General features: G+C 42.1%; 1 protein-coding gene and 3 non-coding genes across 11 annotated transcripts in view; all 4 read left to right on the plus strand.

Annotated features, from left to right (window-relative positions):
* TEX14 (testis expressed 14, intercellular bridge forming factor) overlaps nucleotides 1–22,435 on the plus strand; it is a 130,346-nt gene that overhangs the window by 14,060 nt on the left and 93,851 nt on the right. The window lies entirely within an intron of this gene.
* Nucleotides 8,174–8,337, plus strand: LOC123276553 (U1 spliceosomal RNA). Its single transcript, XR_006513056.1, has one exon. It is a non-coding gene; the product is annotated as a U1 spliceosomal RNA (small nuclear RNA).
* LOC123276564 (U1 spliceosomal RNA) lies at nucleotides 13,775–13,938 on the plus strand. Its single transcript, XR_006513068.1, has one exon. It is a non-coding gene; the product is annotated as a U1 spliceosomal RNA (small nuclear RNA).
* LOC123276529 (U1 spliceosomal RNA) lies at nucleotides 20,042–20,205 on the plus strand. Its single transcript, XR_006513034.1, has one exon. It is a non-coding gene; the product is annotated as a U1 spliceosomal RNA (small nuclear RNA).

Consider the following 22,435-nt stretch of genomic DNA (forward strand, 5'->3'; position numbering starts at 1 on the left):
TATTTTTCTCTTCACTGCAGCCAATTTGGGACGTTTGAACCTGTTTTAGGAGGCTACAGTCTTCTGTTAATCCTTTCTACTTCAGACAGTTAAGTTGAACAAATTTGGCTCTCCTTTATTACTGGATGCTACACCTGGATTGTGTCAGGGTATTTCTAAAGGCCTCTTAGCAGTGTCTTGGAGAACTTAGTGGTGGCAAGTGGACTGTATCTGCAGGCGACTATTCCTCCTTTTTGTGCTGCTGATTGTGTTTCAGTTTCATGGTATGGTATGTTCTGGTCCTTCCTAATTCCCAAATCTACTATTCTGAGGATTTTCAGTGACTTCCACACTCGTGCTCACCTGTCTTGTAGAAGCGGTTCCTGCTGCTGCTTCCTAAAAATAATCTTTGTCTCTCCTGACCCTCAGCAATCTGACCAGGTTTACAGTGTCTCAAGGGGCCTGGCATATACTTGGCTTATAAATTTAAATACTCACCTGATGATTAAAAATAGTCACCTGAGGGCCTGGCTTGGTGGTGCAGCAGTTAAGTTTGCACACTCCACTTCGGCAGCCTGGGGGTTCACCAGTTCGGATCCCAGGTGTGGACCTACACACTGCTTATCAAACCATGCTGTGGCAGGCACCCCACGTATAAAGTAGAAGAAGATGGGCATGGATGTTAGCTCAGGGCCAGTCTTCCTCAGCGAAAAAAAGAGGAGGATTGGCGGCAGATGTTACCTCAGGGCTAATCTTCCTCAAAAAAAATAGTCACCTGAGTACTATTTCTGGGACTTTGTTTAAAACTCAATGATGAGAGAGACAAAGTGCAGATATTTTGCAACATGCTTTTTAAGTTTATATCAAAGTAACACGTACACTTCATTTAAAAAGTTACATAATTTTTTTAGGCTACAAGCCGAGTTCTTTGCCCACCTCTTCCCATTTCCAGGTCCTCTTCAGATGGAGACACTTTCCACTCTAAAACAACGAAAATTTGATTTGTCTGACATTTACAAACCTCCGTGTTTATAAATGAATATGTATTATATTATCCTTTGATTCGTTCATTTTTGACGTTGTCTATTTTCGATAAATGGTAAATGAGGATTTAGCTCTCTTGCACCACCGTCTCTTCTCTCTTTTTCTAATATAGTTTAAAAACCATTTGGTTAAATCAAATTCAACATTTATTTGAACATTCAGTGTTTATATTCAGACATTATTCACAGCAGAGCATGGTCACTGAATGTCATTAACTTTCCTTTAGTTTTGTTTTTCCTTTGGTTAGTTTTATTTTCCCTCTGTTTAGTTTTACCTTTTTTCACTTGGTTATTTTTCTTTCATGCATTCCTGATTCTTCCCACATCTTCCAGTAGCCTCCTGTTTTCTACAAGGTTAGTCTTATCAGGTGATCTTATTAGTTTAAATGGTTTTTGTTTTCCTGAAGATACTCTTTCTGGAGACGTATCTACTTCTGTTTTTCTTCTGTCTACACCCATTGCTTTTTCAGCTTACTGTGTAAGTGTAATAGTTTAAATGAGTATCAAATTCTAAGGTTGGAGTTACGTTTTCCTTCACAACTTCAAAGGCATTGCTTTGTTGACTTCCAGCCTCCAGAGGCTATTGAGAAGTCTTTCTGATTCCTGATCCTTTTTATGTGACATGTGACAGATGTTTCATTCTCAGAAAAGTTGAAGAATCATCTCTTTATTTTCATTGTTCTGTAATTTCCTAACGATGTGCCTTAGTGCTTCTTATACCCCTTCATTGTACGGGATGCTTGGGGAGGGCCCTTTCAACCAGAAAACCTTCCATGGTGGGAAATTCTCTTGTATTATTTCATTGATGATTCCTTCTTCTTAGTTTTTAGTTTTTCTATAACTCTCCATATTTGGATATTAGAACTCTTACAGTAGTTCTCTAATGAAAAAAAAAAATTCTGTTTTCCATCTGTCTTTTTTGCTCAACCCATGTATTCAGTTTTTTCTCTCTACAATTATATCACTAAGACCTCTTTTTTTGTTCTTGGTTTCTGTTTTGTATAGCTTCTTGTAGTACTTGTTTTTCAGATGCAAGGTCTTCTCTTATCTCTCTGAGGATTTTAATGATAGTTTTTGTTTTCTTTTTTTAGTTTTCTTCCCTTCGCATAGTCATTTTCCTCCAAATTGTCTTTTGGTTAGTTCATTTAGCTACTGTCTTTCATGTTAGAGGCTTTGTCAGGTGTCTGGTCATCCTTGGTGGTTCAGTAGTCCTTGATTGTCTTCCTTGTATTAACAAGCAGGGAGCTGATTGGAAGCCCTGAGGGCCGAGGTGAAGTGACCCCCTTTCTGCTTGCCTGCGGATTCATATGCCTCAGTCTTTGTAGAGGAAGCCCATGTCAACATCTTTGGGACTTTCTTCAGGGTGTTCACATTCCTCAGAGGAAACTTCCAGTATCCTGGAAGGTTAGGGCTTGTTTGCCAGTGTTCTGGAAACCAAATGGAGGCTAGAGGGAGGAGGTCTCAGTGCTGAGTTCAGCCTTTGGAATGTGTATGTACGTCCTCTTTTCAGTAAATGTTTATGCTTTCGTCTGCACTTAGGGTCTTCTCCAGAGCGTCTCAGTTGTACCCTCCTCCAGTCTTTCTCACCACTCTAGATAGTGCCAGGGTGAGTAGTTCCCCAGCAGCGCGGGGAGACAGGGGTTTGGACATCTCTTCTGAAATAGCTTTCCATCAACCTGGTTTCTTAGTATTCCCCTCATTTCACCTGGTTCTAGAGGTTCTGGTACTGTTAAATCTGGGGTTTTTTGAGGATTTTGCAGTGTCTGTTGGGTTACTTTTTAGTTTTCCCCAGAACTAGTTTAAAATTTTAGTATCCCAGGTCTAGTTGAGTCATTTATCATTTATAACTGTCAAAATTATGTTGTTGCTGTCCCCTCTGTCCTCTCAATTCTTGGGAATTGTTGCCTTTTTAGAAATTGCTTTACTGCAGTTTTTGTGAGGTTTTGGGAGAGAGTGAAATTTATAGGTTTTCAATACACCATCTCTACACAGAACCAAGAATTATTTACAGTAGTGAAAAATTGAATCAACCTAAATGTCCAGCAATAGGGGGATGATTATATGAATTATGGGCCATCCTTAAGATGGACTATCATGCAGAAATTTAAAATTATGCTTCCGGGGCTGGCCCTGTGCCTGAGTGGTTAAGTTCGCGTGCTCTGCTGCAGGTGACCCAGGGTTTCATCGGTTCGAATCCTGGGCGAGGACATGGCACCGCTCATGGAGCCACGCTGAGGCGGCATCCCACATGCCACAACTAGAAGGACCCACAACTAAGAATATACAACTATGTACCTGGGGGCTTTGGGGAGAAAAAGGAAAAAAATAAAATCTTAAAAAAAAATAAAATAACATAAAATTATGTTTCCTATGTTTTTAATGAGAGAGAATAAAGTTAATTGATAAAATAATATATGCAGTAAGTATATGTTGTATTATCTCAACTATTTTATTATTTATTTTTTTATTGCCGTAACATTGGATGATAACATTATATAGCTTTAGATGTACATCGTAATATATTTGGAATTCTGTTTGATTACATCACGTTCACCACCCGAAAACTATAGTCCGTCACCTCACATGTAAGCTTAATCACCCCTTCTCCCCCTACCCCTTCCGCTATGGTCACCACCAGTCCAGTCTCCATTGCTATGTGTTTGTTTGTCGTTGTTATTATCTTCTACTTCTGAGTGAAATCATACGGTATTTGACTTTCTCCCTCTGACTTATATCTCAACTATTTTAAAAGAAATAAGGAAAACCCTACTCTAGAGGACCACAGTCTAGTGGGTGAGGCAACTCTGAATGCCAGACAGAGAGACGGCGAGACAGCAATATCTGCACTGTCTGGGCTGCTCTCAAGGTCACCCACGGGTGTTACTGTGTCCTAAAACTGACTCACAGAAACCAGACCAACTTCTGATACAACTCCCTAGTGATTTTACCAGGGTATTACTGCTATCTTAGTAGTTCCGGTAGTTACTTTTCACCTTGGAGTCAATCTTCTTGGCTCCACAGACTAGCAGTGATAAAGAAATGACTCCAGGGGGCTGACCGGGTGACCCAGTGGTTAAGTTCGCGCACTCCACTTTGGGGTCCAGGGTTTCGTCAGTTCGGATCCTGGGCATGGACGTGGCACCCCTCATCAAGCCATGTGGAGGTGGCATCCCACATGCCACAACTAGAAGGACCCACAACTAAAAATACACAACTATGTACCAGGAGGCTTTGGGGAGAAAAAACTTTAAAAAATTAAAAGAAAAAAAAAAAAGTGACTCCAGGCTCCAGAGATTGAGGCAGGTGTTGGCCCATGTCTAATATAAAAAGCTTCACAAAAAGAATAGAGAGGCTAGGGTATGTGGAGACTTTTTCTCTGAGTCATGGTGGAATGAGCTTGTGTTATTGGGAATACATGTTTAACTTTGCTACAGTATGGAAACCTCATTCTGTATGCTTTTTTTATTCCCCCTTTTTCAAACAACTATATCAGAACCCAAGACTAATCCATTCAAAATGTCGTTTCAGAAGGCAATGCATGAATATTAGTCCTACAGCCATTGGTCAGATCAAGTTAAGAAAATCTTTTTGGAAGTGCCTCCTAGGTTTGATACCCAGTTCATTCACCTCAGCCAGCATGCTTGAGGTACTTACTGTGTACAAAGCTTCATGGTGGATGAGGGGAATGCAGATATTAGTGGACATAGTCCTTGTCACAATCAGGAGTCTATTTGGGGAGGGGGGTGGGGGACACATTATATGGCACAACAGACTGTAATAGAAAGATGTGGATCCTCAATTGTAGTCTCCTGTGTCCCTTTGAAGGTGGTTTTATATATATGTATGTAAATACAAACATATATGTTAATTTTTTGGTAACACTTTATTGAGGTGTAATTCATATACCATACAATTCACCCATTTATTGCCTGGAGCCGAATCTTATGAGTTACAAAGCTGAGGTGTTACTATTAAAAGCAAAAAGCTATCCTGAGTGCTTCCTGTAGAGAAATTCTAAAATGTTGGGAGCAAAAAACAACCTGAAAAGCTGGAAGAGAATAGCAGTCTTTGGGAAGGATAGCTTATGGTACATTGGAAGAGAAAACCAGCCTCTCCTCTTTTTTTTTTTTTTAAAGATTGGCACCTGAGCTAACAACTGTTGCCAATCTTTCTTTCTTTTTTCTGCTTTATCTCCCCAAATCCCCCCTGGTACATAGTTGTATATCTTAGTTGCAGGTCCTTCTAGTTGTGGCTAGCCTCTCCTCTTTGTAATCAGTCCTCTATCTTACTGCCCACGTCAGTTCCCTGCTTGGGCCAGCTCTTTGGAGACCTGTGGGCAGTGTCGTCATCAGTAGTAAAACTTGAAAATAAAAGCGTCCTACTTTTGTAGCACCTGAAGACTCTCTCGTATCCCTCAACACGTATGTCGTTTTCCGGAATGCAGTCGCTGTGCTCTGTTTTATTGAGTTAGATTCCTCTAGCTGAAGTGGAGAAAAATCAGTTAGCCCTTTGAGGGTGGAGAACCTCCAGAGCATGAGTAGAAGGGTGGATGAGGACCAGGAAAAGCGAGGGTCAGGAAAGTGACTCTCCTCCCCTAGCTGGTGAAAGGTGAGGCTCAACTAGTTGTCGTCCCCAGCTAGTGGTGACCCAGGACATCTTCAGATGCAGGGGGCAGTGTGATTTGTGTGGCAGAGAACTGTGTTCATGCTTTCCCTGATACTTGGTTTCCCAAAGGCTGTATTTATTTTCTTTCTTTCTCTTGTGGTAACAGCTTCAATGAGTTATAATTCATGTATCATACAATCCACCCACTTAAAGGGTACAATTCACTCGTTTGTAGTACAGTCACTGAGTTTTGCAGTCATCACCACAATTTTAGAACATTTTCATCATCCCCAAAAGAAACCCGTATCCTTTAGCAGTCCCCCCGCCAAACTGCTCCTCCATCTCCTCCAACCCGGCAACCACTAATCAGCTTTTTGTCTCTATGAATTTGCCTGTTTCATATAAATAAAATCATATAATACATGGTCTTTTGCAACTGCTATCTTTCATTTAGCATAACATTTTTAAGGTTCATCCATGTTGACATGGGTAACATGTATCAGTACTTTATTCTCTTTTATGGCCAAATAGTATTTCATTATGTAGATATACCCTTTGTTTATTCATTCATCTGTTGATAGACCTTTGGGTTGTTTCCACCTTTTGGCTATTATGAATAATGCTGCTATGGTCATTCATGTGCAAGTTTTTGTGTGGATGTATGTTTTCATAGCTCTTGGGTATATACCTACGAGTGGAATTGCTGGGTCATGTGCTAATTCTGTGTTTAAGTTTTTGAGAAACTGCCAGACTGTTTTCCAAAGTGGTTGCACCGTTTTACATTCCCACCAGTAGTGTATGAAGGTTTCAGTTTTTCCACGTCCTCATCAACTCTTGTTATTATCTGTCATTTTAATTCTAGCCATCCTCCTGGGTGTGAAGTAGTATTTCCTGGTGCTTTTGATTTGCATTTCCTTGATGACTAATGATGTTAAGCACCTTTTCATGTGCTTATTAGCTATTTGCATCCCTCCTTTGAAGAAAAATCTATTCAAATCTTTTGCCCATTTTTATTTTATTTAATTTATTTTTATTTTTTGTGAGGAAGATTGTTGCTGAGCTAACATCTGTGCCCATCTTCCTCTACTTTATGTGGGATGCCACCACAGCATGGTATGATGAATGGTGCCAGGTCCATGCCGGGATCCGAACCTGCAAACCCTGGGCTGCTGAAGTGGAGCACGCACACTTAACCACTATGCCACTGGGCTGGCCTTTGCCCATTTTTAAATATCACAGTAGGCTGTTTGTGTTTTTATTGAGTTGTAATCATGCTTTATATATTCTGGAAACAACTTCCTTATTAGATACATGATTTACAAGTATTTTCCCCCATTCTGTGTGTTGTCTTTTCACTTTCTTGATGGTGTCTTTCACTTGTGCTTTTGATGTCATACGTAACCATTCTGTAACCTAAAGTCATGAAGATTTATGGCTGTGTTTTCTTGTAAGTGTTTTATGGTTGGCTTATGTTTAGATCTTTGATCTATTTTAAGTTAATTTTTGTGTGAAGTGTGAGGTAGGTTGTCCCAGCATTACTGTTGAAAAGACTGTTCTTTCCTCCATTGAATTATTTTGGCACCCTTGCCAAAAATCAGTTGATGGTCAGTATGAGGGTTTGTATTTGGATTCTCCAATTCTGTCCCACTGATCTACATGTCTGTCTTTTTTTTTTTTTTTTTTTTTTGAGGAAGATTAGCCCTGAGCTAATAACATCTGCTGCCAGTCCTCCTCTTTTTGCTGAGGAAGCCTGGTGCTGAGCTAACATCTGTGCCTATCTTCCTCTACTTTGTACGTGGCACACCTGCCACAGCATGGCTTGACAAGTGGTGTGTAGTTCTGCACCCGGGATCTGAACCAGCAAAGCCCAGGCCACTAAAGCAGAACGTGCGTACTTAACCCCTGTGCCACTGGACCGGTCCCTACGTGTTAGTCTTTAAGCCCGTACCTTACTGTCTTTATTACCGTTGCTTTGTAGTAAGTTTTGAAATCAAGAAGCATGAGTCCTCCAACTTTGTGTTTTTTCCAGATGTTTTCTATTTTGTTGCTATTTCCTTTAAAAATGGGTTGTAGCCTAGGCACTAAGGAATTGTTGCTGGGCAGGTAAAATGGATATTGAAACAGCACTGTGAGAAGCTGCAAGAGTCTTTGGTTGCTTAAGAACCTCAGACTCTTCAGTTTCCTTAATAGGTGTGAAAAACTCCAAAGCATTTTATTTACAGCTGCTGTATCCTATATTTCCCAGACAAAGGTTAAAGCGTGTTCTAACAAGCTAGACATAGGGAGAAAAAAAAGGAAAAAGGAAGTGATGTCACATGGGCAGAGGTGTGGATATGCAAATAACAGACGCAATGTATGCTTGGATCTTCAGAGATGCTAGTATTCTGGAGATGTCAGAAAAAAAATTAGAGACGATATGGAGGTTTCTTTTTCTTAGAATATCTAATGATACTGAAGTGCGTCTTGTGGGTACTGATTCTTCTAGTGACCGTATATAAAAAGTCTTGTGCGTACAAGGGTCTGGATGCCGACGAGCTGAACAACTCATACTTACCTGGCAGGGGAGATACCATGATCACGAAGGTGGTTTTCCCAGGGCGAGGCTTATCCATTGCACTCCGGATGTGCTGACCCCTGCGATTTCCCCAAATGTGGGAAACTCGACTGCATAATTTGTGGTAGTGGGGGACTGCGTTCGCGCTTTCCCCTGATAACTTGTGTTGATAAAGATAGCTAATCTTTAACTAGGTTAGTTCGTTAATTTGCATGTTTTGGGTTGTGTATTTTCTGCTTTTTTATCGTCGCTATTAGGGTGAGTTCAGTAAGGAGGGGCATTTTTGACCTTTGTCTGTTATGCTTTTTGTCAGATTTCTGGGTCAGGAGCCTAGCTGAATTTGCACCGTAGTTGGCATCAGCAAGGTGGCTGAAATTTTTAGGGAAGCAACATGCAAGTTGAGAAAAACAACAATCAAAAGACTGGTCTTTGGAGAATTGCCCTAATTAGAGCAAGAGAGGAGAACGGACACCTTTGAAAGAAGCTGGGGAAAGAGCAGAAGTGACCATTGTAGTCAAGTTTTCCAAGAAGAGGTCGCTGCTGATGGTGCTGAGGGGTCCAAGAGAATGTGCCCTTTCGTAATCAGTAGTCATTAGTGACCTTTGAAAAAATTCAGTCATTTTTTGCATTTGGTAGAGTTGGGGAAAATGGCAAGAAAAGAAGCATAATACATGTTGGCCACATTAGTAATTTGTTTTTCAAGATTTTGTTTTTTCCTTTTTGTCCCAAATACCCCAAGTACATAGTTGCATATTTTAGTTGTGGGTCCTTTTAGTTTGTGGCATGTGGGACGCCGCCTCAGCATGGCTTGGTGAGCGGTGCCATGTCCATGCCCAGGATCTGAACCAGAGAAACCCTGGGCCCCAAAACAGAGCGTGAGAACTTTACCGCTTGGCCACGGGGCCGGCCCCCACATTAGTAATTTCTAATGAATGGTGATGAAGACCAAGGTGATCGGTTTGAGGCTGAAGATGAAACAGACTTACTCAGGAACCACCAGTTGCTATTGTCAGGCTGCAGGAAATTCCCCCTGCCTCCCAGGTTCTTTTGACTGGTTGAATTAAAAACCTACATAAGACAGATTTACAGGAGGGGAAAAAAACAGTTTAATTTGTACTTAGGTCTCAGAGAAATGGGGCCTGAAGAAATGACCAAAGCAAGCAGCTTTTGTATGTTTTAGACAAGGAAACAATAAATATATGAGGAATTGACAGGACAAAGAAACTTAGACTTGGGTGCTTAATTAGTGAGGAATCTAAGCAGAATTTGGGCTTGAGGCAGTAAATTAGTAAAGAAGTAAGAGGGTTTTGATATCAAACCTCGAGTGAGTTCACTCACCCGTTGCGCAGCAAGCCAGTCTCTGACACCGGGTGTGGTGGAAGAAAGTAGGAATTTTATTATTGCACAGTGCTGAGCAAGGAGAGAGGGCAGCTAACGCTGAAATCCCAAACTCCCTGAAAAGCTAAAAGGAAGGGTTTTTATTTGGGGTTTTAGGGAGGGGAGGGGGAGCATATGGCCTTGCTGGTCGGAGTTTTCCTACCAGCCTGTCTTTGGCCTTGAGACTACTTGATGAGAGGAGGGAGCCAGTGACCTTGCTGGTCAGCAGCTTTCCCACCAGCCTGTATCTCTTTGAGGGGAGGAGATAATGAATCCAGGTACTTGTCCTTGGCGGTCTCTGTCTCATGGAGGATAGTGGATTCCTGAGCCAGGAAGCCAGGGAATAAGCAGGGGATGAGTGTTTTGGTTTTAACCCCATATATGCTGGGTTTAATGTGGGGAAACTGCTATCAGGGTCGGTATCAGTTTGTTTATATGGGCTTCTTGGCCCTGAAGTCCCTAGCTCTGGTGATAAGGATATCTCTCTATTTCTTGGTGCAGAGAGGGTACAATTCACACAGGAGATTTATTCTGTGCTTTCAGGGGGAACAGAGAGAGAAGGGTCAGAGTGCCCTTTTTGCACCAGCTGTTTTCTCAAGTAACTTCAAAGTAATCAATATGCCACTGCGGCAGATCTTGGAGCGGCCTGCTGTGAGCCCCAACACTGTTTTTATAACCCATTTTACAAAGTAAACAATCAGTACATTTTAGGAGCTCCCCGTAGTCCCTGGGATTGAGAATACCTTCATTTGTTGCATTGACCGCATCACATTGAGAGGGTCCTAATCCTTTGTTCTCTTAGGTTCCCTGATGCCAGAGAGACTTTAAATGCTCTGGAGGATGTCCCAGCTTTGCTCTCAGAAAAATTCTCTTAGTTCTTCTAACCCAGTGTTTTCTCCACAGGTTAATAGACCCTGACTGTAATGCAGCTTGATTATACATCAGTCTGTAAGCCACTGAGTGCAGAGGTTAAGAGTGTGGACTCACTAGCTCTACTGCTGTCTAACTGGGTGGTTTTAGGAAATTAGGTAACTGTCTTGTGCCTCATTTTCTTCATCTCTAAAATGGGGAATAATAGTAATAGTACCGACCTAAAAAGGCGTTGGTGAAAATTAAATGAGATAATATCTTGTTAATGCAAATAATGCAAATATCTTGTTAATGTCTCCATAAAAGAAGACAGCCTTTCTTGGGGCCGGCCCGGGGGCCCAGTGGTTAAGTGTGCACGTTCTGCTTTGGAGGCCTGGGGTTCCCCGGTTCGGATCCCGGGTGCAGACATGGCACCGCTTGACAAGCCATGCTATGGTAGGCATCCCACATATAAAGGAGAGGAAGATGGGCACGGATGTTAGCTCAGGGCCAGTCTTCCTCAGCAAAAAGAGGAGGATTGGCAGCAGTTGGCTCAGGGCTAATCTTCCTCAGAAAAAAAAAAAAAAAAAAGACAGCCTTCCAGAGAAGCATGGTTAATCAGTGCAGGTTTATACTTTTTTAGAATAAAGAACATACATTAGACATGCCCAGGATACATATTCATCAAAGTTTCAAAGAGATATTCAGTTGCAGATTAACAGGTCAACATGACCTGATGTCCAGGAACAGAAACTTACCTTCGGGAGTACTGATTACCCAATTACCCAATACTGGCATCTTAGAAAAGGAAGTATGCATCCATATCTTCAAAGAGTGCATTCTTTTACTTTAAGATAATGCTTAATACATTCTTTACTTTAATGGTTAAAGTAGATGTACCATATATGTTTGATAAGCCGTAAATCAGGCTTCTTTAGTTCTAGCCAAATCAGCTTTAAACCAAATAAGTACCCCATATACCTCAATATGTGAAAACTTCTTGTCAATCTGTAAAGCCATAGACCAGTGTTTGACATCTAGGAGCTATTCCACAAATGTGATGTTAAACCAAGGAGTTAACCCCTAAGATCCAAGTGAATGAAAGGAAAGCGAGAGAACAATAATGTAGGGGTACTAAGCAATTGAGAAAGGTTTCTTTTCTGGGTAAAGGGCGCCTGTGTATGTTTGAAAGGAGAGGAGCTGAATCCAGGGCAGAGGAAGGGATTGAGGCCAGAGAGGCCGGAATTGGGAGCTTACTTGGAATCAGAAGTTTAATAAGAAAGCCAATCTCTCTTCCTTTGATACAACAGAGAGGCTGGGCCCAGTGGTTCTCAAACTTCAGAGTTGTAAGAATTCCCTGGAGAGTGTGTTTTAAAAGTGCACACACCCGGGTCTCATCCGCACACATCCTGATTCAGTAGATGATGTTGATGCAGCTGGTGATAGCTTGCACTTTGAGAAACGCTAATGGGAAGGGGAATTCATTGTACTTTTCAAATAAAGAAGCAGCTAAATTATTCTCACTCCTGTAAAAAGGATATATGGGTGTGATTGGATTAGGGTTGTGGTTCTCAGTTCTGTCAAGGTCGTCTTATAACAAATAGAAGTTCCCTTTACTATCCTGAAGATGTTCATAGAAAATATAAGCTGCATATACTTCTTCCACAAATGATATAATGTCCTAACTGTAATATAAGGGAGAAATAAAAATAAAATGTCATAATAAAATATTTTAATATGTAAGTGCTTGGCATGACTACACAAGGAAAAAGTCCCCACAAGTGTTCAAAACTACCCCTTGGCGGGCTGGCCCGGTGGCGTAGTAGTTAAGTTCGAGCACTCCGCTTTAGCAGCCGGGATTTGCCGGTTCGGATCCCGGGTGAGGACCTGCACCGCTCATAAAGGCACGCTGAGGCAGCATCCCACATACAACATAGAGGAAGACTGGCACAGATGTTAGCTCAGGAGAAGCTTCCTCAAGCAAAAAACCAAACAACAAAAAACTACCCCTGGTAGTGGTAGAGTGGTCATTGAGAACCACTACTTTAGCTGGAGATTTGAAACAGCAGGGTAGAGGGATTTAAAAGATATGTGTAAAAGGAGCGCCAAGTAGCAATGAAGATGTCGTTACAGTTTTCTTGACTTTGGAGTAGGAGGGTCACAACTTCCTCCAGCAGAGCTGGGGAAAATGGGAGTGGGGGGATGATTGTTGGATCTAGGATCAGATAGAGGAAATGTGCTATGCTGCAGTGTAAAGGGAGCAAGATGAGGTGGCTGAGGGGCTAGGGAGTAAAATGGCATCTAGAGTCTGAAGAATCAAGTAAATGGAAAGGTCAGACTCCCCTTTTTGGCAGTAGGTAGACTGGAGGCCAAGAGTAGCTTATCTTGGTTCAAAACACGTAAAATGTTGGGGAAATAGAACAGCAACAAAACAGGCTTTTCAGATATATTACTTATCTAGCAAAAAAGTGAAACTCTCAGAGATAAGGAGAAAGAAAAGATCCAGAGGGGAAAGGTAAGAATGGACCCTGTGAATTCCCTGAGGACATCTGTCCATCCTCAGAAGCCCAGGGCTAGGTGCTAACAGACCACCGGCAGGGGTAGGAGTGGGGCCTGAGGTGGGTGGGACATCTGACGAGACTTCCTCCCCATTCTGTACAAACAGAGGAACAGATGCAGAGGCTTAGAAGCTTATCCAGAGTCATGCAATGTGAACACTGAATTGCAGTCCAGATCTTGGATTAGAAAACCCTCGCTCTTTGCAACACACCCCGCTAGCAGGTAGCCACGACATTCTCAATTCGACTCCCTGCTCCAGCCCCTTTCGGAATAGGAGGAAATGGTACCAGGCTGGTGTGGAGCATAGTGTCCAGGGAAGGCGTGAGGCTGGCTGTCAACTAAAGGCTCATTCGCGTCAGTTTGCTCACGAGGACTTCACACAATGAGATCCGAAGACCTTCGGCCACGCCAAAAATTGGGAGAGGGATGGATTTTTATCAGGAAAATAGCCTGATAGGCGTCACTTAGGTCGGGGCAAGTGGGAGGAGGAACCGATCTTCCAAAGCAGCCCGAGGCTTCGCAGCCTTTGGCCTGGGGGAGCGCTGCTGCCCGCTCAGATCCACCAGCTGCGAGTGACGTAATGCCGAGAGGTGGAGTATGTAGATGAAAGACTCCGGGCGTTTTGGAACCGCGTGCCCTGGAAGGATATGCATGATTATCTAGTATTACCGATACTAAGATATAGTATGAAAATCTGTGTCTTGGGGTGCTATATGTAGATAAAGGCCAATTGGAGTCGTTTCGGAGTAACCTGAAGCTTACAGTGGTGTGCACAGTAACGGGTAGTGCCAGGGTCTGACTCCAACTCATACTTACCTGGCAGGGGAGATACCATGATCACGAAGGTGGTTTTCCCAGGGCGAGGCTTATCCATTGCACTCCGGATGTGCTGACCCCTGCGATTTCCCCAAATGTGGGAAACTCGACTGCATAATTTGTGGTAGTGGGGGACTGCGTTCGCGCTCTCCCCTGGCTTACTTGTGTTTTAAAAGCAGGTCTGTACTTTAGTGGGCTTTCTTTGTTTTTGGTGTTGTAACACTAGTTGGTGTCATACTGTTTTTCCGGTTTTGTGGGGCCTGTATGTAGATAATTACTGACTACTGGAGATATGTCAATCACACTGGGCTGGAGAAGTGAAGTTTTTTTTTTTTTTTTTTTTTTTTTAAAGATTTTATTTTTCCTTTTTCTCCCCAAAGCCCCCCGGTACATAGTTGTGTATTCTTCGTTGTGGGTCCTTCTAGTTGTGGTATGTGGGACGCTGCCTCAGCGTGGTTTGATGAGCAGTGCCATGTCCGCGCCCAGGATTCGAACCAACGAAGCACTGGGCCGCCTGCAGCGTAGCGCGCGAACTTAACCACTCGGCCACGGGGCCAGCCCCAGAAGTGAAGTTTTTAAGTACTGCGACGCAACCTACTGCAAGGGTAGGCTTGTTAAAGGATTTTGAAAGTTTAGTATGAAAAGAGGGAGTGTTACCTCTCTCTTTTTTTTTTTTGGACTGGCTCCATTTTGCAGTGGTAACATTTTGGATATGTTGGGATGCGGTAAAACATGTTATTAAAGTTAATTTCAACTCTTTGTCATTTTATATGTGGCTACTCAAAATTTTGAAATAGTTATGTTGCTCACATTCTCTTCTGTTGACGTCGCTTCTCCCTTGTTTTGAAAAAGTTTCCAGAAGACCTTGCTGTATTACTTATGTAAACTCACATGCTTGCTCTTTCTGGAATGCCCTGCCTTCCCTCAACCTGGAAAATGCATACTTGAACATTCAACTTCTCTCCTGAAACTGCCTGAGATCCACCCAAACTGCCACTGAACCCAGGATGGAGTTAAACAGTAGGAACTGTAGGCGTGGTGCCTAAGGCACTTTTCAAATCGAAAGAGAAAAGGTGATATTTTAGGTGGAAGAAAATGTCATATATAATATAGTAATCTTTTTATCAGTGCAGTCATATAATTTTGATATATTTTTTCATGGAGGAAGGGGCCCATGAAGGCAAAAACGTGTAGGACCGTTCAAAGTCATAATCTGGTCTTCACTGAACCTAGTCCTTACCCCTTTTATTCATTCACCACTCTTCCTATAGTTCTGGCAAGTCTGTTTCTCTACAGATTGTGCTCTTATTGCAGGCAGAATCTCTCTCTGCGTTATTACTCTTAGTATCTCCAGTGCCTAGGCTAGTAGCTGGCACCTTAAAAGTTTAAGTCGCTGTGAGTAAGTGAAAAGTATACATACATATAAGTTATGACTTGCGAACAGGTGGTTTTTTTTTTTTTTTTATCATTAGCAGCACTCATAGAAACTCAGGGATACTTTGTGAATGCTGAAAATACTGGAGTAGACAATGTGATTATCAGAAATAGAGTTCCCTCAGCATAGCAGCCTTTGAGTACCTGTGAAATCTAATCTCCGGGGGATGCAGATAGTCCTAGAGGTCTCTGAGCTGTGGCCAGCCTGGCATTCATGGATACCACGGAAACAGCCAAGTGTTACCTTCCTCCTGTGAAATCAAATCTTCTGGGATGAAATTAAGAAGGTAGTTCAATAATGAAATGATGTTGTATAATTGAGGTGGGCTGGGTCTCACTTTGTGGATGAGGATATTTAGCAAATGTCCAAATAGAGTGACTGTAGTTTATATTGCAATTTATATGCCCCAGTGGATGGGAAATGCAGGGCCAGGGCAAATGTGTCTGAAGTGAATGGGTTCATTTCTCTGCAAACCAGGTTGTCTGTAGAAAGTTTCCTGGTAGTGGATGTTTAGATTCAGTTGTGTTGGTGCCATAGACTTCTTGACAGTCACACTTCTTTGTGAACTTATATAAAAGTTGGTTTTTAAAAATTACTGAGTATACCTGCCACATTCATTATATTTCTGAGCGTCAATCCCTACATAACCCCCATGAGGCCAATGAATGGGTGGAAATTCAGAGGTGGGGATGAGACTCATGGACTGAGTGAGGAGCATGTCTGTAGAGACAGAACATCTGAGTTGGCAGGGACAGCCATGATCTGAGAGAGCTTGGTAGTGATACCGAACCTGAAGTCAGTTCGCTCACCCGTTGCGCAGCAAGCCAATCTCTGACACCGGGTGTGGTGGAAGAAAGTAGGAATTTTATTTTTGCACAGCGCTGAGCAAGGAGCAAGCTAACACTGAAATCCCAAACTCCCCGAAAAGCTGAAAGGAAGGGTTTTTATTTGGGGTTTTAGGTAGGGGAGGGGGAGTATATGGCCTTGCTGGTCGGAGCTTTCCCACCAGCCTGTATCTCTTTGTGGGGAAGAGATGATCCAGGTGCTTGTCCTTGACGGTGTTTGTCTCCATGGAGGATAGTGGATTCTGGAGCTAGGAAGCCAGAGAGTAAGCAAGGAATGAGTGTTTTGGTTTTAACCCCATATATGCTGGGTTTAATGTGGGGAAACTGATATCAGGGTCGATATCAGTAGGTGTGCCAGTGCCACTCTTCCTCAGGTATTCGGGAACTCGCCAAATATTTACTGTACTGAGGGAGGGGCTGTACTACCCCATCTCAGCTTATTTTAGGCCTTTGAGTTACTTACTCATTGTAGTTGATTGTTTTATTCTGTGTGTGTGTATGAATATATATATTCACTATAATTATTTCTTTTTTTTCCCTGCTTTTTCTCCCCAAAGCCCCCCAGTACATAGTTGTATATTTTAGTTGTGGGTCCTCTAGTTGTGGCATGTGCGACACCGCCTCAGCGTGGCCTGATGAGAGGTGCCATGCCCGCACCCGGGTTCCGAACCAGCGAAACCCTGGGCCGCCGGCAGCGGACGCGCAAACCTAACCACTCGGCCACGGGGCCGGCCCCAGTGTAATTATTTCTAATTAACATTGTTCCTAGAGGGTAAATTCAAGCACAGACAGCTAAAATATGTTAAAATCACAATTTGAACCTAAGTCTATCTGATACTAAAGCTTGTGTTCAAAACTATTTAAATACTATGCTAAATACTTCTTGTGGTGGTTCAACCAGGATTTGTTCTCCTTAATATGAAGAAAAAACAGTGTAAGAATGTTATTGAAAGTCTGTAACCTGTATCTCACCAGGTAACATATCACTTTAGTTCATTTCTTTCCAGAATTTTTCTTAAGGATGCACATTTTTACAAAATTGCAGGCGTAGTATACATAACATTTTATATCCTTTTTTCCTCTTAACCTTATATAGTAAAAATGTTTTTCATGTTGTTAATTATTTTGTTACTATTCTGTTTGCTTAATACTCCATTTCCCTGTTCCTTTGCTATCTAGGGTTTAGGGGTGATTCTGGTCTTTTGTAATTGCAAATAAATCTATGATGAACACCCTTGTGCATCGGGCATTGTCTTTCTCTAGAATTACTTCCTATAGGTAAATTAAAACAAATGTCTAGGTCAAAAGGTATGAACATGTTTTGGCACTAGATGTATATAATTAGGGTTAAATTTTTTTCATTTAGAAGTAATATTATAATCATGTAGAATATTTAGGGGAAAATGCATTAGTCCATAGTTCTCTATTAACACTAATGGAATTAAGTTCGTTTGCATCTTGGTATGTTTCCTTTAAGTCTCTTAAACTTTGCCTTTTTGGAAATAATTTTGATCATACTATATATTCAATTTAATATGCTGCTTCTTTTGCATGCAACATTATGCAATTTAGGCTTCCTTCTCATTCTTACTTAACAAACTTGAATTTTTGTTTGTTTGTTTTAAAGATTGGCACCTGAGCTAACATCTGTTGCCAATCTTTTTTTCTTCTTCTTCTCCCCCTAGCCCCGCAGTCCTTAGTTGTATATTCCAGTTCTAGGTCCTTATGGCTCTGCTATATGGGACGCTGCCTCAGCATAGTTTAGTGAGTGGTGCTAGGTCTGTGCCCAGGATCCAAACTGGTAAAACCCTGGGCTGCTGAAGCAGAGCGAACTAACTTAATCTCTCAGCCACAAGGCTGGCCCCTGGAGTTCTTCTTATAATAAATTATGAACTCTGAAATTAGACATCTGGGCTTTGAAAGATGAAAGAAATGGGGGAAAAGTAATTTCTAAAGAATTTAAAAATATTTGTCATATATCACCTCTCCTCCCCCACTTAAGGCACTTCTTAAGATGACTAAAATATTAAAATAATAGGGAAAACTACTAGAAATTACCCTAAGAAATCGTCATTATTCACAAGGATATATCTACAACGCTGTTCATTGCATTTATATATATAGTGGCAACAAACTGGAAGCAATAGAATTTTAATCATATAAATTATCTATGACGGTATATAGCAAAATGAATGAAAAATGTTATAAAGCATAAATATATATGAACACATACATTAGAAATATATATACACAAAGAATTGGACTTACTATATATAACAGCAAACTGTTAACTGGTGATTTTGTAGTGGGATTATGGTTTATTTTAATTTTTAAAAAACACTTTTCTGTCTTTTCCTAATTATCTGCAAGGGAAATTTATCACTACGGTAATAATTAAAAATATCCTCCAAAAAAATAAAACAAAGCAAAGCTTTTTAAAAAATTATGCCATGGGGCCGGCCTAGTGGTGCAGTGGTGAAGTGCGCATGTTCCGCTTCAGCGGCCCGGGATTCCCTGGTTTGGATCCTCAAAAAAAGAAAAATAAAAGCTAACTAAGAGGGGAATACCACTGAAGGTTTCCAGAATATGCCACTCCAAAATATGCCACTTTGGCATCAGGATTATTTTGAGGTAAAAGCACTCGAAAAACTGCAGGTATTAGAAGAGCATTCTGACCTCCTCTTTTCCTCCTGAAAGCGGGAGATCAAATTCTCATGTGAAAGGTGTCTTCCTTATACCAGGGGAAGAGAAACATTCCCAGAGAGGGGCAGTCAAAGCTGAGAGAATTCTGTCCAGACAGACCTTGTTAAAATAATTCTTACCTACCTTTAGCCTCCTCATATATATTACTTTTCCGCAGTTGCCTCTCTTTGTTCAACTTAGTATAAAAGCATTTAGGGTTTGCCACTCGTTTGGTTCATTTTCTTATGAGGGCTCCTGTGTCAGGTAAACTTACGTTAAATAAATTTGTATGCCTTTATCTTGTTAAACTGTCTATGCCAATGTAATTCTCAGGCCCAGCCAGAGACCCTAACAGGGTGGAGGTAAAGTTTTGCCTCTACATCACCAAAGCCTTTGATATTACAGTTGCTGCAAAGGCAATTGTTTTGCCCAGAGCATCTAGCCCCATCAAGGGCAGAAAGGAAAACACAAGGTGTCATCTATTTTTGTTGTCTGAAAAGAAGGAAGGAGCACTCGGTTTGTTACCAAATCCAGGCCAGATGCTGCTTCCCTTGCGGGAAGAACTGCAGAGATTTGAATCTTGGCGAAGCCGGCTTTGGGTCCCCTGCTACATGGGGCACCTGTCCAGGAGAGGAATGGGCTGGGTAGGGGTGGAGGGGATCAAGGCTGCATTTTGCCCCCTTTCTCTTACTCAGCCCTCACAGAAACCTTGTAGGTAGGCAGGCAGTATTACTGCCAACTTACGATTTGGGGAAATGGAGACAGACTGAGAGTATGACCTAGTCCCAGAGTGGAGCAGCGATTCAGACCTGGGTAACCACTGTGTTGCCTTCCCCTCTGCGGGCCGCTCTCCACTGCCTCCTACATTGCCCTGCCCTGCCGCGCAGAATGCAGACTCGTCCTGACAAGTCCACGCCAGAACCTTTGCGTCTGCCCGGAAAGGCAAGGAAGTTTAAAGCCTTTCCAGATACCCCTATGGATGATCGTCTTTTAGATCGTCCTGAGGGCTAGCTAGAGCGAATTTACCGCTTCTCCGAGAAGCAGAATGACGTCGAGTGACGACAGTGATGACAAGAGGCGGGGATATGTAGATGAAAGACACGGTGACTGCCGGTTGGAGTGAGTTCTTCATGGGGAACACTTTCCACTGAATATCCAAAAGGATGTACCCTGATCTCTGTCATATAAATAACCCTTCAATTTCGAACTTAAGGCCTAAAGAACTCGGAATATAATTGACCATGACTTTATAGTGTGTTGAAGACGACGGTGAGGTGCCAGGCGAGGGGAGCAACTCATACTTACCTGGCAGGGGAGATACCATGATCACGAAGGTGGTTTTCCCAGGGCGAGGCTCATCCATTGCACTCCGGATGTGCTGACCCCTGCGATTTCCCCAAATGTGGGAAACTCGACTGCATAATTTGTGGTAGTGGGGGACTGCGTTCGCGCTTTCCCCTGACAAACTTGGTCTTAAAAAAAGACTACTTGTTTATGTTTTTCTTTTTCCAAGTTTTATTTAGGGTTTAGTGGCTTTGTAACATGGTCATTATTAGATAAAACCTTGGGGTCGGCCTGTTAATTAACACCTTCCGGCCGGTCGTATGGCTGAGTGGTTAAGTTCGTGTGCTCTGCTTCGGGTTTGGCCTGTTCAAATTCTGGGTATGGACATGGCACCGCTTGTCCAGCATGCAACATCCCACATGCCACAACTGGAAGGACCCACAACTAAAAATACGTAACTATGTACTGGGGGTCTTTGGGAGAAAAAGGAAAAAAATAAAGTCTTTAAAAAAAAAAGTGGCTTCTTGATGTGTCTGTCATATACTCATAAACAGATGCCCCGGTGTGTGCTTTTGCATTTTCCGGGAATGTTTCAGCTATTGTTCACAGAGACCTCTTGCAGTGAGGGCAGGGTACTTTACATGGTGGCTTGTTTTATTGTGTTTGTGAGGATGTCCAATCTTCTAATACTGAGAATTATGTGATAAGGAGCAGGAAGTTAAACCCCTAATCTTTCTTTTTCAAAGAGTTCTGTATTTTATCCATGCAGATGAATTTGCTGGTTTAATTTTTATTCTAGCTGTGGGAGGCTGAAGTTATATAGAGGGAGAATTGCTGAATCTTAAAATAGTGAAATGTACTTGGAGTCAAAACTCCAGGGGGCACTACCAGGATCAAGTAGCTGCAGGAGCTAGCTTGTTAGAAAAGTGCTTCCCCAATGTTGAGAACCTTGGCTAACATTTTAAGACCCAGTACTCCCCAGAAGCTAGTTTCTTAAAACAGAATAAGGTCTAAATAAGCTCTGTGGGTGACTGGAAAAGAATAAAGGAAGTAAGACTTAGAAATACTCAGGGACTGGATATTAGGATGTAAATAATGAACACAATTCATACTTAAGTCCTCAGGGATGCATGTGCTCTGGAACTTTAGGGAAAAAAACGTCCCATGAAACTCAAGTCGGTCTGGGGGGTTTTATTTATCTGTATTATTTGAACATTTTATGTCACGAAATGCAATTAAATAAAAATACTTTTTTTTTCTTTTCATCTTCTTCCTCAAAGTCCCCCAGTACATAGTTGTAGATTCTAGTTGTAGGTCCTTCTGGTTGTGCCATGTGGGACGCTGCCTCAGCCTGGCTTGATGAGTGGTGCTAGGTCCACGCCCAGGATCCAAACTGGTGAAACCCTGGGCCACCAAAGCAGAGCACGTGAACTTAACCACTCGGCCATGGGGCTGGCCCCAAAAAATACTTTTAAAGAGATTGAAAACCATCAAGATGGCTATTATCAAAAAACAGGAAATAAGTGTTGATGAGGATCTAAAAAATTTGGAACCCTTGTGCAGTGCTCATGGGAATATAAAAATGGTGCAGCCACTATAGAAAACAGTATGGCAGTTCCTCAAAAAATCAGGCATAGAATTACCGTACCATCCAGCAATCCTACTTCTGGATATATACCCCAAGGAATTGAAAACAGGTTTGAAGAGATATTTGTACACCCATGTTGATCATAGCAGCATTATAGCCAGAGGTGGAATCAACCCAAGTGTCCAACAATGGATGAAGGGATAAACAAAATGGAATCTGTGTGTGTGTGTATTGAATATATATATTCAGTACAATGGAATATTATTCAGACTTAAAAAGGAAGGAAATTCTGACATATGCTACAACATGGATGAACCTTGAGGACATAGTGAAATAGCCAGTCACAAAAGGACAAATACTGTATGTTTCCTCTTACAGGAGGTACTTATAGTAGTCTAACTCATAGAGACAGAAAGTAGAATGGTGGTTGCCAGGGGCTGGGAGGAGGAGAAAATGGGGAATTAGTGTTTAATGGGTATAGAGTTTCAGTTTGGGAAGATGAGAAAAAAGTTCTAGAAATGGATGGTAAGTGATGGTTGCACAATGTGAATATACCCAGTGTCATTGAACTGAACACTTAAAAATGTTTAAAAGGGTACATCTGGGACCAGCCCGGTGGCGCAGCGGTTAAGTGCGCACGTTCCACTTTGGCGGCCCGGATTTCACTGGTTTGGATCCCAGGTGTGGGCATGGCACCACTTGACCAGCCATGCTGTGGTAGGCGTCCCTCATATAAAGTAGAGGAAGATGGGCGCGGATGTTAGCTCAGGACCGGTCTTCCTCAGCAAAAAGAGGAGGATTGGCAGCAGATGTTAGCTC

This window comes from Equus asinus, chromosome 13 (assembly GCF_041296235.1).
Source record: "Equus asinus isolate D_3611 breed Donkey chromosome 13, EquAss-T2T_v2, whole genome shotgun sequence".
Lineage (NCBI taxonomy): Eukaryota > Metazoa > Chordata > Mammalia > Perissodactyla > Equidae > Equus > Equus asinus.